The following is a 21,628-nucleotide window of genomic DNA, read 5'->3' as shown; positions in this document are numbered from 1 at the left end:
CACAAACACACCACACACACACCACACACATACATACCACACAAACACAGCACACACACACACCACACTTACACACCAAACAAACACAGCACACACACACCACACATACATACCACACAAACACAGCACACACAAACATACCACACAAACACAGCACACACACACACCACACACATACACACCACACAAACACACCACACACACACACCACACATATATACCACACAAACACAGCACACACACACACTCACACACATATATACCACACAAACACAGCACACACACACACCACACACATACACACCACACAAACACAGCACACACACACACCACACACATACACACCACACAAACACACGACACACATACATACCACACAAACACACCACACACACACACTCACACACACATACCACATACACACACCACACACCCCACACACACACAGCACACACACACACCACACACATACACACCACACAAACACCACACATACATACCACACAAACACACCACACACACACCACACACATACACACCACACAAACACACCACACACACACACCACACATACATACCACACAAACACAGCACACACAAACATACCACACAAACACAGCACACACACACACCACACACATACACACCACACAAACACAACACACACACACACCACACACATACACACCACACAAACACACCACACACACACCACACACATACATACCACACAAACACAGCACACACACACACCACACATACACACCAAACACACACAGCACACACACACCACACATACATACCACACAAACACAGCACACACAAACATACCACACAAACACAGCACACACACACACCACAAACATACACACCACACAAACACACCACACACACACCACACACATACATACCACACAAACACAGCACACACACACTCACACACATATATACCACACAAACACAGCACACACACACACCACACACATACACACCACACAAACACAGCACACACACACACCACACACATACACACCACACAAACACACCACACACATACATACCACACAAACACACCACACACACACACTCACACACACATACCACATACACACACCACACACCCCACACACACACAGCACACACACACACCACACACATACATACCACACAAACACACCACACACAAACACCACACATACATACCACACAAACACACCACACACACACCACACACATACACACCACACAAACACACCACACACACACACCACACACACACACCACACACACACACCACACACATACACAACACACATACACAACACACACAAACATACCACACAAACACAGCACACACACACCACACACATACATACCACACAAACACAGCGCACACACACACCACACACATACATACCACACAAACACACCACACACACACCACACACATACACACCACACAAACACAGCACACACACACACCACACACATACATACCACACAAACACAGCACACACACACACCACACACATACATACCACACAAATACAGCACACACACACCACACACATACACACCACACAAACACAGCACACACACACACCACACAGATACATACCACACAAACACAGCACACACACCACACACATACACACCACACAAACACAGCACACACACACACCACACACATACATACCACACAAACACAGCACACACACACACCACACACATACACACCACACAAACACAGCACACACACACCACACACATACATACCACACAAACACAGCACACAAACACACCACACACATACACACAACACAAAGACATCACACACACACCACACACATACATACCACACAAACACAGCACAAACACCACACACATACACACCACACAAAGACAGCACACACACACACCACACACATACACACCACACAAAGACAGCACACACACACACCACACACATACATACCACACAAACACAGCACACACACGCACCACACATACATACCACACAAACACACCACATTCACACACCACACACATACATACCACACAAACACACCACACACACACACCACACATATACATACCACACAAACACAGCACACACACACACCACACATACATACCACACAAACACAGCACACACACACACCACACATACATACCACACAAACACACCACATTCACACACCACACACATACATACCACACAAACACAGCACACACACACACCACACACATACATACCACACAAACACAGCACACACACACACCACACATACATACCACACAAACACACCACACACACACCACACACATACATACCACACAAACACACCACACACACACACCACACATACATACCACACAAACACACCACATTCACACACCACACACATACATACCACACAAACACAGCACACACGCACACCACACACACACCACACAAACACAGCACACACACACACCACACACATACATATCACACAAACACAGCACACACACACACCACACACACACACACCACACAAACACAGCACACACACACACACCACACACATACATACCACACAAACACACCACACTCACACACCACACACATACATACCACACAAACACACACCACACACATACACACCACACAAACAGCACACACACACCACACAAACACAGCACACACACACACCACACACATACATACCACACAAACACAGCACACACATACATACCACACACACACCCCACACAAACACACCACACACACACCACACACATACATACCACACAAACACAGCACACACACACTCACACACATACATACCACACAAACACAGCACACACACACACCACACAGATACATACCACACAAACACAGCACACACATACACACCACACAAACACAGCACACACACACACCACACACATACATACCACACAAACACACCACACACACACCACACACATACATACCACACAAACACACCAGACACACACACCATACATACATACCACACAAACACACCACATTCACACACCACACACATACATACCACACAAACACAGCACACACGCACACCACACACACACCACACAAACACAGCACACACACACACCACACACATACATATCACACAAACACAGCACACACACACATACATACCACACAAACACAGCAGACACACACACCACACATACACACCACACAAACACAGCACACACAAACATACCACACAAACACAGCACACAGACACACCACACACATACACACCACACAAACACAACACACACACACACCACACACATACACACCACACAAACACAGCACACACACACCACACATACATACCACACAAACACAGCACACACAAACATACCACACAAACACAGCACACACACACACCACACACATACACCACACACATACACACCACACAAACACAGCACACACACACACACCACACACATACATACCACACAAACACACCACACTCACACACCACACAAATATATACCACACAAATACAGCACACACACACACCACACACATACACACCACACAAACAGCACACACACACACCACACACATACATACCACACAAACACAGCACACACATACATACCACACACACACCCCACACAGACCACACACACACCACACACATACATACCACACAAACAGCACACACACACTCACACACATACATACCACACAAACACAGCACACACATACACACCACACAAACACAGCACACACACACACCACACACATACATACCACACAAACACAGCACACACACACACCACACACATACATACCACACAAACACAGCACACACATACACACCACACAAACACAGCACACACACACACCACACACATACATACCACACAAACACAGCACACACATACATACCACACACACACCCCACACAAACACACCACACACACACCACACACATACATACCACACAAACACAGCACACACACACTCACACACATACATACCACACAAACACAGCACACACACACACCACACACATACATGCCACACACACACACCACACACATACGCACCACACAAACACAGCACACACACACCCACACACATACACACCACACAAACACACCACACACACACACCACACATACATACCACACAAACACAGCACACACAAACATACCACACAAACACAGCACACAGACACACCACACACATACACACCACACAAACACAACACACACACACACCACACACATACACACCACACAAACACACCACACACACACCACACACATACATACCACACAAACACAGCACACACACACACCACACATACACACCAAACAAACACAGCACACACACACCACACATACATACCACACAAACACAGCACACACAAACATACCACACAAACACAGCACACACACACACCACACACATACACACCACACAAACACACCACACACACACCACACACATATATACCACACAAACACAGCACACACACACTCACACACATATATACCACACAAACACAGCACACACACACACCACACACATACACACCACACAAACACAGCACACACACACACCACACACATACACACCACACAAACACACCACACACATACATACCACACAAACACACCACACACACACACTCACACACACATACCACATACACACACCACACACCCCACACACACACAGCACACACACACACCACACACATACACACCACACAAACACCACACATACATACCACACAAACACACCACACACACACCACACACATACACACCACACAAACACACCACACACACACACCACACACACACACCACACACACACACCACACACATACACAACACACATACACAACACACACAAACATACCACACAAACACAGCACACACACACCACACACATACATACCACACAAACACAGCGCACACACACACCACACACATACATACCACACAAACACAGCACACACACACCACACACATACACACCACACAAACAGCACACACACACACCACACACATACATACCACACAAACACAGCACACACACACACCACACACATACATACCACACAAATACAGCACACACACACCACACACATACACACCACACAAACACAGCACACACACACACCACACAGATACATACCACACAAACACAGCACACACACCACACACATACACACCACACAAACACAGCACACACACACACCACACACATACATACCACACAAACACAGCACACACACACACCACACACATACACACCACACAAACACAGCACACACACACCACACACCTACATACCACACAAACACAGCACACAAACACACCACACACATACACACAACACAAAGACATCACACACACACCACACACATACATACCACACAAACACAGCACAAACACCACACACATACACACCACACAAACACAGCACACACACACACCACACACATACACACCACACAAACACAGCACACACACACACCACACACATACATACCACACAAACACAGCACACACACACCCCACACACATACATACCACACAAATACAGCACACACACACCACACACATACACACCACACAAACACAGCACACACACACACCACACACATACATACCACACAAAGACATCACACACACACCACACACATACATACGACACAAACACAGCACAAACACCACACACATACATACCACACAAACACACCAAACACACACACACCACACACATTCACAGCACACAAACACAGCACACACACACACCACACACATACACACCACACAAACACACCACACACACACACACCACACACATACATACCACACAAACACAGCACAAACACCACACACATACATACCACACAAACACACCAAACACACACACACCACACACATACACAGCACACACACACACCACACACATACACACCACACAAACACACCACACACACACCACACACATACATACCACACAAACACACCACACACACACTCACACACACATACCATATACACACACCACACACCCCACACACACACAGCACACACACACACCACACACATACATACCACACAAACACAGCACACACACACACCACACATATACATACCACACAAACACAGCACACACACACCCACACACATACATACCACACAAACACAGCACACACACACACCACACATACATACCATACAAACACAGCACACACACACACCACACACATACATATCACACAAATAGAGCACACACACACCACACACATACACACCACACAAACACAGCACACACACACACCACACATATACATACCACACAAACACAGCACACACACACACCACACACATACACACAACACAAAGACATCACACACACACCACACACATACATACCACACAAACACAGCACAAACACCACACACATACACACCACACAAACACAGCACACACACACACCACACACATACACACCACACAAACACAGCACACACACACACCACACACATACACACCACACAAACACACCACACACACACCACACACACACCACACACATACATACCACACAAACACACCACACACACACTCACACACACATACCACATACACACACCACACACCCCCCACACACACAGCACACACACACACCACACACATACATACCACACAAAGACAGCACACACACACACCACACATATACATACCACACAAACACAGCACACACACACCCACACACATACATACCACACAAACACAGCACACACACACACCACACACATACACCACACACATACATACCACACAAACACAGCACACACAAACATACCACACAAACACAGCACACACACACACCACACACATACACCACACACATACACACCACACAAACACAGCACACACACACACACCACACACATACATACCACACAAACACACCACACTCACACACCACACACATACATACCACACAAATACAGCACACACACACACCACACACATACACACCACACAAACAGCACACACACACACCACACAAACAAAGCACACACACACACCACACACATACATACCACACAAACACAGCACACACATACATACCACACACACACCCCACACAGACCACACACACACCACACACATACATACCACACAAACAGCACACACACACTCACACACATACATACCACACAAACACAGCACACACATACACACCACACAAACACAGCACACACACACACCACACACATACATACCACACAAACATAGCACACACACACACCACACACATACATACCACACAAACACAGCACACACATACACACCACACAAACACAGCACACACACACACCACACACATACATACCACACAAACACAGCACACACATACATACCACACACACACCCACACAAACACACCACACACACACCACACACATACATACCACACAAACACAGCACACACACACTCACACACATACATACCACACAAACACAGCACACACACACACCACACACATACATGCCACACACACACACCACACACATACGCACCACACAAACACAGCACACACACACCCACACACATACACACCACACAAACACACCACACACACACACCACACATACATACCACACAAACACAGCACACACAAACATACCACACAAACACAGCACACAGACACACCACACACATACACACCACACAAACACAACACACACACACACCACACACATACACACCACACAAACACACCACACACACACCACACACATACATACCACACAAACACAGCACACACACACACCACACATACACACCAAACAAACACAGCACACACACACCACACATACATACCACACAAACACAGCACACACAAACATACCACACAAACACAGCACACACACACACCACACACATACACACCACACAAACACACCACACACACACCACACACATATATACCACACAAACACAGCACACACACACTCACACACATATATACCACACAAACACAGCACACACACACACCACACACATACACACCACACAAACACAGCACACACACACACCACACACATACACACCACACAAACACACCACACACATACATACCACACAAACACACCACACACACACACTCACACACACATACCACATACACACACCACACACCCCACACACACACAGCACACACACACACCACACACATACACACCACACAAACACCACACATACATACCACACAAACACACCACACACACACCACACACACACCACACACATACACACCACACAAACACACCACACACACACACCACACACACACACCACACACACACACCACACACATACACAACACACATACACAACACACACAAACATACCACACAAACACAGCACACACACACCACACACATACATACCACACAAACACAGCGCACACACACACCACACACATACATACCACACAAACACAGCACACACACACCACACACATACACACCACACAAACACAGCACACACACACACCACACACATACATACCACACAAACACAGCACACACACACACCACACACATACATACCACACAAATACAGCACACACACACCACACACATACACACCACACAAACACAGCACACACACACACCACACAGATACATACCACACAAACACAGCACACACACCACACACATACACACCACACAAACACAGCACACACACACACCACACACATACATACCACACAAACACAGCACACACACACACCACACACATACACACCACACAAACACAGCACACACACACCACACACCTACATACCACACAAACACAGCACACAAACACACCACACACATACACACAACACAAAGACATCACACACACACCACACACATACATACCACACAAACACAGCACAAACACCACACACATACACACCACACAAACACAGCACACACACACACCACACACATACACACCACACAAACACAGCACACACACACACCACACACATACATACCACACAAACACAGCACACACACACCCCACACACATACATACCACACAAATACAGCACACAAACACCACACACATACACACCACACAAACACAGCACACACACACACCACACAGATACATACCACACAAAGACATCACACACACACCACACACATACATACCACACAAACACAGCACAAACACCACACACATACATACCACACAAACACACCAAACACACACACACCACACACATACACAGCACACAAACACAGCACACACACACACCACACACATACACACCACACAAACACACCACACACACACACACCACACACATACATACCACACAAACACAGCACACACACACTCAAACACATACATACCACACAAACACAGCACACACACACACCACACACATACACACCACACAAACACAGCACACACACACACCACACACATACACACCACACAAACACACCACACACATACATACCACACAAACACAGCACACACACACACCACACACATACACACCACACAAACACAGCACACACACACCACACACCTACATACCACACAAACACAGCACACAGACACACCACACACATGCACACCACACAAACACAACACACACACACACCACACACATACACACCACACAAACACACCACACACACACCACACACATACATACCACACAAACACAGCACACACACACACCACACATACACACCAAACAAACACAGCACACACACACCACACATACATACCACACAAACACAGCACACACAAACATACCACACAAACACAGCACACACACACACCACACACATACACACCACACAAACACAACACACACACACACCACACACATACACACCACACAAACACACCACAGACACACCACACACATACATACCACACAAACACAGCACACACACACACCACACATACATACCAAACAAACACAGCACACACACACACCACACACATACATACCACACAAACACAGCACACACACACACCACACACATACACACCACACAAACACACCACACACACACCACACACATACATACCACACAAACACAGCACACACACACTCACACACATATATACCACACAAACACAGCACACACACACACCACACACATACACACCACACAAACACAGCACACACACACACCACACACATACACACCACACAAACACACCACACACATACATACCACACAAACACACCACACACACACACTCACACACACATACCACATACACACACCACACACCCCACACACACACAGCACACACACACACCACACACATACACACCACACAAACACACCACACACAAACACCACACATACATACCACACAAACACACCACACACACACCACACACATACACACCACACAAACACACCACACACACACACCACACACACACACCACACACACACACCACACACATACACAACACACATACACAACACACACAAACATACCACACAAACACAGCACACACACACCACACACATACATACCACACAAACACAGCGCACACACACACCACACACAAACATACCACACAAACACAGCACACACACACCACACACATACACACCACACAAACACAGCACACACACACACCACACACATACCACACAAACACAGCACACACACACACCACACACATACATACCACACAAATACAGCACACACACACCACACACATACACACCACACAAACACAGCACACACACACACCACACAGATACATACCACACAAACACAGCACACACACCACACACATACACACCACACAAACACAGCACACACACACACCACACACATACATACCACACAAACACAGCACACACACCACACACATACACACCACACAAACACAGCACACACACACACCACACACATACATACCACAGAAACACAGCACACACACACACCACACACATACACACAATACAAAGACATCACACACACACCACACACATACATACCACACAAACACAGCACACACACCACACACATACACACCACACAAACACAGCACACACACACACCACACACATACATACCACACAAACACAGCACACACACCACACACATACACACCACACAAACACAGCACACACACACACCACACACATACATACCACAGAAACACAGCACACACACACACCACACACATACACACAATACAAAGACATCACACACACACCACACACATACATACCACACAAACACAGCACACACACGCACCACACATACACACCACACAAACACAGCACACACACACACCACACACATACACACCCCACAACCAGAGCACACACACACACCACACACATACACACCACACAAACACACCACACACACACCACACACATACATACCACACAAACACACCACACACACACTCACACACACATACCACATACACACACCACACACCCCCCACACACACAGCACACACACACACCACACACATACATACCACACAAACACAGCACACACACACACCACACATATACATACCACACAAACACAGCACACACACACCCACACACATACATACCAAACAAACACAGCACACACACACACCACACATACATACCACACAAACACAGCACACAGACACACCACACACATACATACCACACAAACACAGCACACACACACATACATACCACACAAACACAGCACACACACACACCACACAAACACAGCACACACACACACCACACACATACATACCACACAAACACAGCACACTCACACACCACACACATACATACCACACAAACACAGCACACACACACACCACACACATACACACCACACAAACAGCACACACACACACCACACACATACATACCACACAAACACAGCACACACATACATACCACACACACACCCCACACAAACACACCACACACACACCACACACATACATACCACACAAACACAGCACACACACACTCATACACATACATACCACACAAACACAGCACACACACACACCACACACATACATACCACACACACACACCACACACATACACACCACACAAACACAGCACACACACACCCACACACATACACACTACACAAACACACCACACACACACACCACACATACATACCACACAAACACAGCACACACAAACATACCACACAAACACAGCACACACACACACCACACATATACACACCACACAAACACACCACACACACACCACACACATACATACCACACAAACACAGCACACACACAGACCACACATACACACCACACAAACACAGCACACACACACCACACATACATACCACACAAACACAGCACACACAAACATACCACACAAACACAGCACACAAACACACCACACACATACACACCACACAAACACACCACACACACACCACACACATACATACCACACAAACACAGCACACACACACTCAAACACATACATACCACACAAACACAGCACACACACACACCACACACATACACACCACACAAACACAGCACACACACACACCACACACATACACACCACACAAACACACCACACACATACATACCACACAAATACCCCACACACACAGTCACACACACATACCACATACACACACCACACACCCCCCACACACACAGCACACACACACAGCACACACATACACACCACACAAACACACCACACACAAACACCACACATACATACCACACAAACACACCACACACACACCACACACATACACACCACACAAACACACCACACACACACACCACACACACACACCACACACATACACACCCCACAAACACAGCACACACAAACATACCACACAAACACAGCACACACACACCACACACATACATACCACACAAACACAGCGCACACACACACCACACACATACATACCACACAAACAAAGCACACACACAACACACACATACACACCACACAAACACAGCACACACACACACCACACACATACATACCACACAAACACAGCACACACACACACCACACACATACATACCACACAAATACAGCACACACACACCACACACATACACACCACACAAACACAGGACACACACACACCACACACATACATACCACACAAACACAGCCAACACCCACACCACACACATACACACCACACAAAGACATCACACACACACCACACACATACATACCACGCAAACACAGCACAAACACCACACACATACACACCACACAAACACAGCACACACACACACCACACACATACATACCACACAAACACAGCACACACACACACCACACATATACATACCACACAAACACAGCACACACACACACCACACACATACACACCACACAAACACAGCACACACACACACCACACACATACATACCACACAAACACAGCACACACACACACCACACACATACATACCACACAAATACAGCACACACACACCACACACATACACACCACACAAACACAGCACACACACACACCACACACATACATACCACACAAACACAGCACACACACACCACACACATACACACCACACAAACACAGCACACACACACACCACACACATACATACCACACAAACACAGCACACACACACACCACACACATACACACCACACAAAGACATCAAACACACACCACACACATACATACCACACAAACACAGCACAAACACCACACACATACATACCACACAAACACAGCACACACATACACACCACACAAACACAGCACACACACACACCACACACATACATACCACACAAACACAGCACACAAATACACACCACACAAACACAGCACACACACACACCACACACATACATACCACACAAACACAGCACACAAATACATACCACACACACACCCCACACAAACACACCACAAACACACCACACACATACATACCACACAAACACAGCACACACACACTCACACACATACATACCACACAAACACAGCACACACACACACCACACACATACATGCCACACACACACAACACACACATACCCACCACACAAACACAGCACACACACACCCACACACATACACACCACACAAACACACCACACACACACACCACACATACATACTACACAAACACAGCACACACAAACATACCACACAAACACAGCACACAGACACACCACACACATACACACCACACAAACACACCACACACACACCACACACATACATACCACACAAACACAGCACACACACACACCACACATACACACCAAACAAACACAGCACACACACACCACACATACATACCACACAAACACAGCACACAAAAACATACCACACAAACACAGCACACACACACACCACACACATACACACCACACAAACACAGCACACACACACCACACACATATATACTACACAAACACAGCACACACACACTCACACACATATATACCACACAAACACAGCACACACACACACCACACACATACACACCACACAAACACAGCACACACACACACCACACACATACACACCACACAAACACACCACACACATACATACCACACAAACACACCACACACACACACTCACACACACATACCACATACACACACCACACACCCCAAACACACACAGCACACACACACACCACACACATACACACCACACAAACACCACACATACATACCACACAAACACACCACACACACACCACACACATACACACCACACAAACACACCACACACACACACCACACATACATACCACACAAACACAGCACACACAAACATACCACACAAACACAGCACACACACACACCACACACATACACACCACACAAACACAACACACAAACACACCACACACATACACACCACACAAACACACCACACACACACCACACACATACATACCACACAAACACAGCACACACACACACCACACATACACACCAAACAAACACAGCACACACACACCACACATACATACCACACAAACACAGCACACACAAACATACCACACAAACACAGCACACACACACACCACACACATACACACCACACAAACACACCACACACACACCACACACATACATACCACACAAACACAGCACACACACACTCACACACATATATACCACACAAAGACAGCACACACACACACCACACACATACACACCACACAAACACAGCACACACACACACACCACACATACACACCACACAAACACACCACACACATACATACCACACAAACACACCACACACACACACTCACACACACATACCACATACACACACCACACACCCCACACACACACAGCACACACACACACCACACACATACACACCACACAAACACACCACACACAAACACCACACATACATACCACACAAACACACCACACACACACCACACACATACACACCACACAAACACACCACACACACACACCACAGACACACACCACACACACACACCGCACACATACACAACACACATACACAACACACACAAACATACCACACAAACACAGCACACACACACCACACACATACATACCACACAAACACAGCGCACACACACACCACACACATACATACCACACAAACACAGCACACACACACCACACACATACACACCACACAAACACAGCACACACACACACCACACATACATACCACACAAACACAGCACACACACACACCACACACATACATACCACACAAATACAGCACACACACACCACACACATACACACCACACAAACACAGCACACACACACACCACACAGATACATACCACACAAACACAGCACACACACCACGCACATACACACCACACAAACACAGCACACACACACACCACACACATACATACCACACAAACACAGCACACACACACACCACACACATACACACCACACAAACACAGCACACACACACCACACACATACATACCACACAAACACAGCACACAAACACACCACACACATACACACAACACAAAGACATCACACACACACCACACACATACATACCACACAAACACAGCACAAACACCACACACATACACACCACACAAAGACAGCACACACACACACCACACACATACACACCATACAAACACAGCACACACACACACCACACACATACATACCACACAAACACAGCACACACACGCACCACACATACATACCACACAAACACACCACATTCACACACCACACACATACATACCACACAAACACACCACACACACACACCACACATATACATACCACACAAACACAGCACACACACACACCACACATACATACCACACAAACACAGCACACACACACACCACACATACATACGACACAAACACACCACATTCACACACCACACACATACATACCACACAAACACAGCACACACACACACCACACACATACATACCACACAAACACAGCACACACACACACCACACATACATACCACACAAACACACCACACACACACCACACACATACATACCACACAAACACACCACACACACACACCACACATACATACCACACAAACACACCACATTCACACACCACACACATACATACCACACAAACACAGCACACACACACACCACACACACACCACACAAACACAGCACACACACACACCATACACATACATACCACACAAACACAGCACACACACACACCACACACACACACACCACACAAACACAGCACACAAACACACACCACACACATACATACCACACAAACACACCACACTCACACACCACACACATACATACCACACAAACACACACCACACACATACACACCACACAAACAGCACACACACACCACACAAACACAGCACACACACACACCACACACATACATACCACACAAACACAGCACACACATACATACCACACACACACCCCACACAAACACACCACACACACACCACACACATACATACCACACAAACACAGCACACACACACTCACACACATACATACCACACAAACACAGCACACACACACACCACACAGATACATACCACACAAACACAGCACACACATACACACCACACAAACACAGCACACACACACACCACACACATACATACCACACAAACACAGCACACACATACATACCACACACACACCCCACACAAACACACCACACACACACCACACACATACATACCACACAAACACAGCACACACACACACCACACACATACACACCACACAAACACAGCACACACACACACCACACACATACATACCAAACAAACACAGCACACACACACACCACACATACATACCACACAAACACAGCACACACACACACCACACACATACATACCACACAAACACAGCACACACACACACACCACACATATACATACCACACAAACACAGCACACACACACCCACACACATACATACCAAACAAACACAGCACACACACACACCACACATACATACCACACAAACACAGCACACACACACACCACACACATACATACCACACAAACACAGCACACACACACATACATACCACACAAACACAGCACACACACACACCACACACACACACACCACACAAACACAGCACACACACACACCACACACATACATACCACACAAACACAGCACACTCACACACCACACACATACATACCACACAAACACAGCACACACACACACCACACACATACACACCACACAAACAGCACACACACACACCACACACATACATACCACACAAACACAGCACACACATACATACCACACAAACACAGCACACACACACTCACACACATACATACCACACAAACACAGCACACACACACACCACACACATACATACCTCACACACACACCACACACATACACACCACACAAACACAGCACACACACACCCACACACATACACACTACACAAACACACCACACACACACACCACACATACATACCACACAAACACAGCACACACAAACATACCACACAAACACAGCACACACACACACCACACATATACACACCACACAAACACACCACACACACACCACACACATACATACCACACAAACACAGCACACACACACACCACACATACACACCACACAAACACAGCACACACACCACACATACATACCACACAAACACAGCACACACAAACATACCACACAAACACAGCACACACACACACCACACACATACACACCACACAAACACACCACACACACACCACACACATACATACCACACAAACACAGCACACACACACTCACACACATACATACCACACAAACACAGCACACACACACACCACACACATACCACCACACAAACACAGCACACACACACACCACACACATACACTCCACACAAACACACCACACACATACATACCACACAAACACCCCATACACACAGTCACACACACATACCACATACACACACCACACACCCCCCACACACACAGCACACACACACAGCACACACATACACACCACACAAACACACCACACACAAACACCACACATACATACCACACAAACACACCACACACACACCACACACATACACACCACACAAACACACCACACACACACACCACACACACACACCACACACACACACCACACACATACACACCACACAAACACAGCACACACAAACATACCACACAAACACAGCACACACACACCACACACATACATACCACACAAACACAGCGCACACACACACCACACACATACATACCACACAAACAAAGCACACACACAACACACACATACACACCACACAAACACAGCACACACACACACCACACACATACATACCACACAAACACAGCACACACACACACCACACACATACATACCACACAAATACAGCACACACACACCACACACATACACACCACACAAACACAGGACACACACACACCACACACATACATACCACACAAACACAGCCAACACCCACACCACACACATACATACCACACAAAGACATCACACACACACCACACACATACATACCACGCAAACACAGCACAAACACCACACACATACACACCACACAAACACAGCACACACACACACCACACACATACATACCACACAAACACAGCACACACACACACCACACACATACATACCACACAAACACAGCACACACACACACCACACACATACACACCACACAAACACAGCACACACACACACCACACACATACATACCACACAAACACAGCACACACACACACCACACACATACATACCACACAAACACAGCACACACACACCACACACATACACACCACACAAACACACCACACACACACACCACACACACACACCACACACACACACTCACACACACATACCACATACACACACCACACACCCCACACACACACAGCACACACACACACCACACACATACACACCACACAAACACACCACACACAAACACCACACATACATACCACACAAACACACCACACACACACCACACACATACACACCACACAAACACACCACACACACACACCACACATACATACCACACAAACACAGCACACACAAACATACCACACAAAGACATCACACACACACCACACACATACATACCACACAAACACAGCGCACACACACACCACACACATACATACCACACAAACACAGCACACACACGCACCACACATACATACCACACAAACACACCACATTCACACACCACACACATACATACCACACAAACACACCACACACACGCACCACACATACATACCACACAAACACACCACATTCACACACCACACACATACATACCACACAAACACACCACACACACACACCACACATATACATACCACACAAACACAGCACACACACACACCACACATACATACCACACAAACACAGCACACACACACACCACACATACATACGACACAAACACACCACATTCACACACCACACACATACATACCACACAAACACAGCACACACACACACCACACACATACATACCACACAAACACAGCACACACACACACCACACATACATACCACACAAACACACCACACACACACCACACACATACATACCACACAAACACACCACACACACACACCACACATACATACCACACAAACACACCACATTCACACACCACACACATACATACCACACAAACACAGCACACACACACACCACACACACACCACACAAACACAGCACACACACACACCATACACATACATACCACACAAACACAGCACACACACACACCACACACACACACACCACACAAACACAGCACACAAACACACACCACACACATACATACCACACAAACACACCACACTCACACACCACACACATACATACCACACAAACACACACCACACACATACACACCACACAAACAGCACACACACACCACACAAACACAGCACACACACACACCACACACATACATACCACACAAACACAGCACACACATACATACCACACACACACCCCACACAAACACACCACACACACACCACACACATACATACCACACAAACACAGCACACACACACTCACACACATACATACCACACAAACACAGCACACACACACACCACACAGATACATACCACACAAACACAGCACACACATACACACCACACAAACACAGCACACACACACACCACACACATACATACCACACAAACACAGCACACACATACATACCACACACACACCCCACACAAACACACCACACACACACCACACACATACATACCACACAAACACAGCACACACACACACCACACACATACACACCACACAAACACAGCACACACACACACCACACACATACATACCAAACAAACACAGCACACACACACACCACACATACATACCACACAAACACAGCACACACACACACCACACACATACATACCACACAAACACAGCACACACACACACACCACACATATACATACCACACAAACACAGCACACACACACCCACACACATACATACCAAACAAACACAGCACACACACACACCACACATACATACCACACAAACACAGCACACACACACACCACACACATACATACCACACAAACACAGCACACACACACATACATACCACACAAACACAGCACACACACACACCACACACACACACACCACACAAACACAGCACACACACACACCACACACATACATACCACACAAACACAGCACACTCACACACCACACACATACATACCACACAAACACAGCACACACACACACCACACACATACACACCACACAAACAGCACACACACACACCACACACATACATACCACACAAACACAGCACACACATACATACCACACAAACACAGCACACACACACTCACACACATACATACCACACAAACACAGCACACACACACACCACACACATACATACCTCACACACACACCACACACATACACACCACACAAACACAGCACACACACACCCACACACATA

Source organism: Dama dama, chromosome 32 (assembly GCF_033118175.1).
Source record: "Dama dama isolate Ldn47 chromosome 32, ASM3311817v1, whole genome shotgun sequence".
Lineage (NCBI taxonomy): Eukaryota > Metazoa > Chordata > Mammalia > Artiodactyla > Cervidae > Dama > Dama dama.
Note: the sequence above shows the minus strand (reverse complement) of the source record.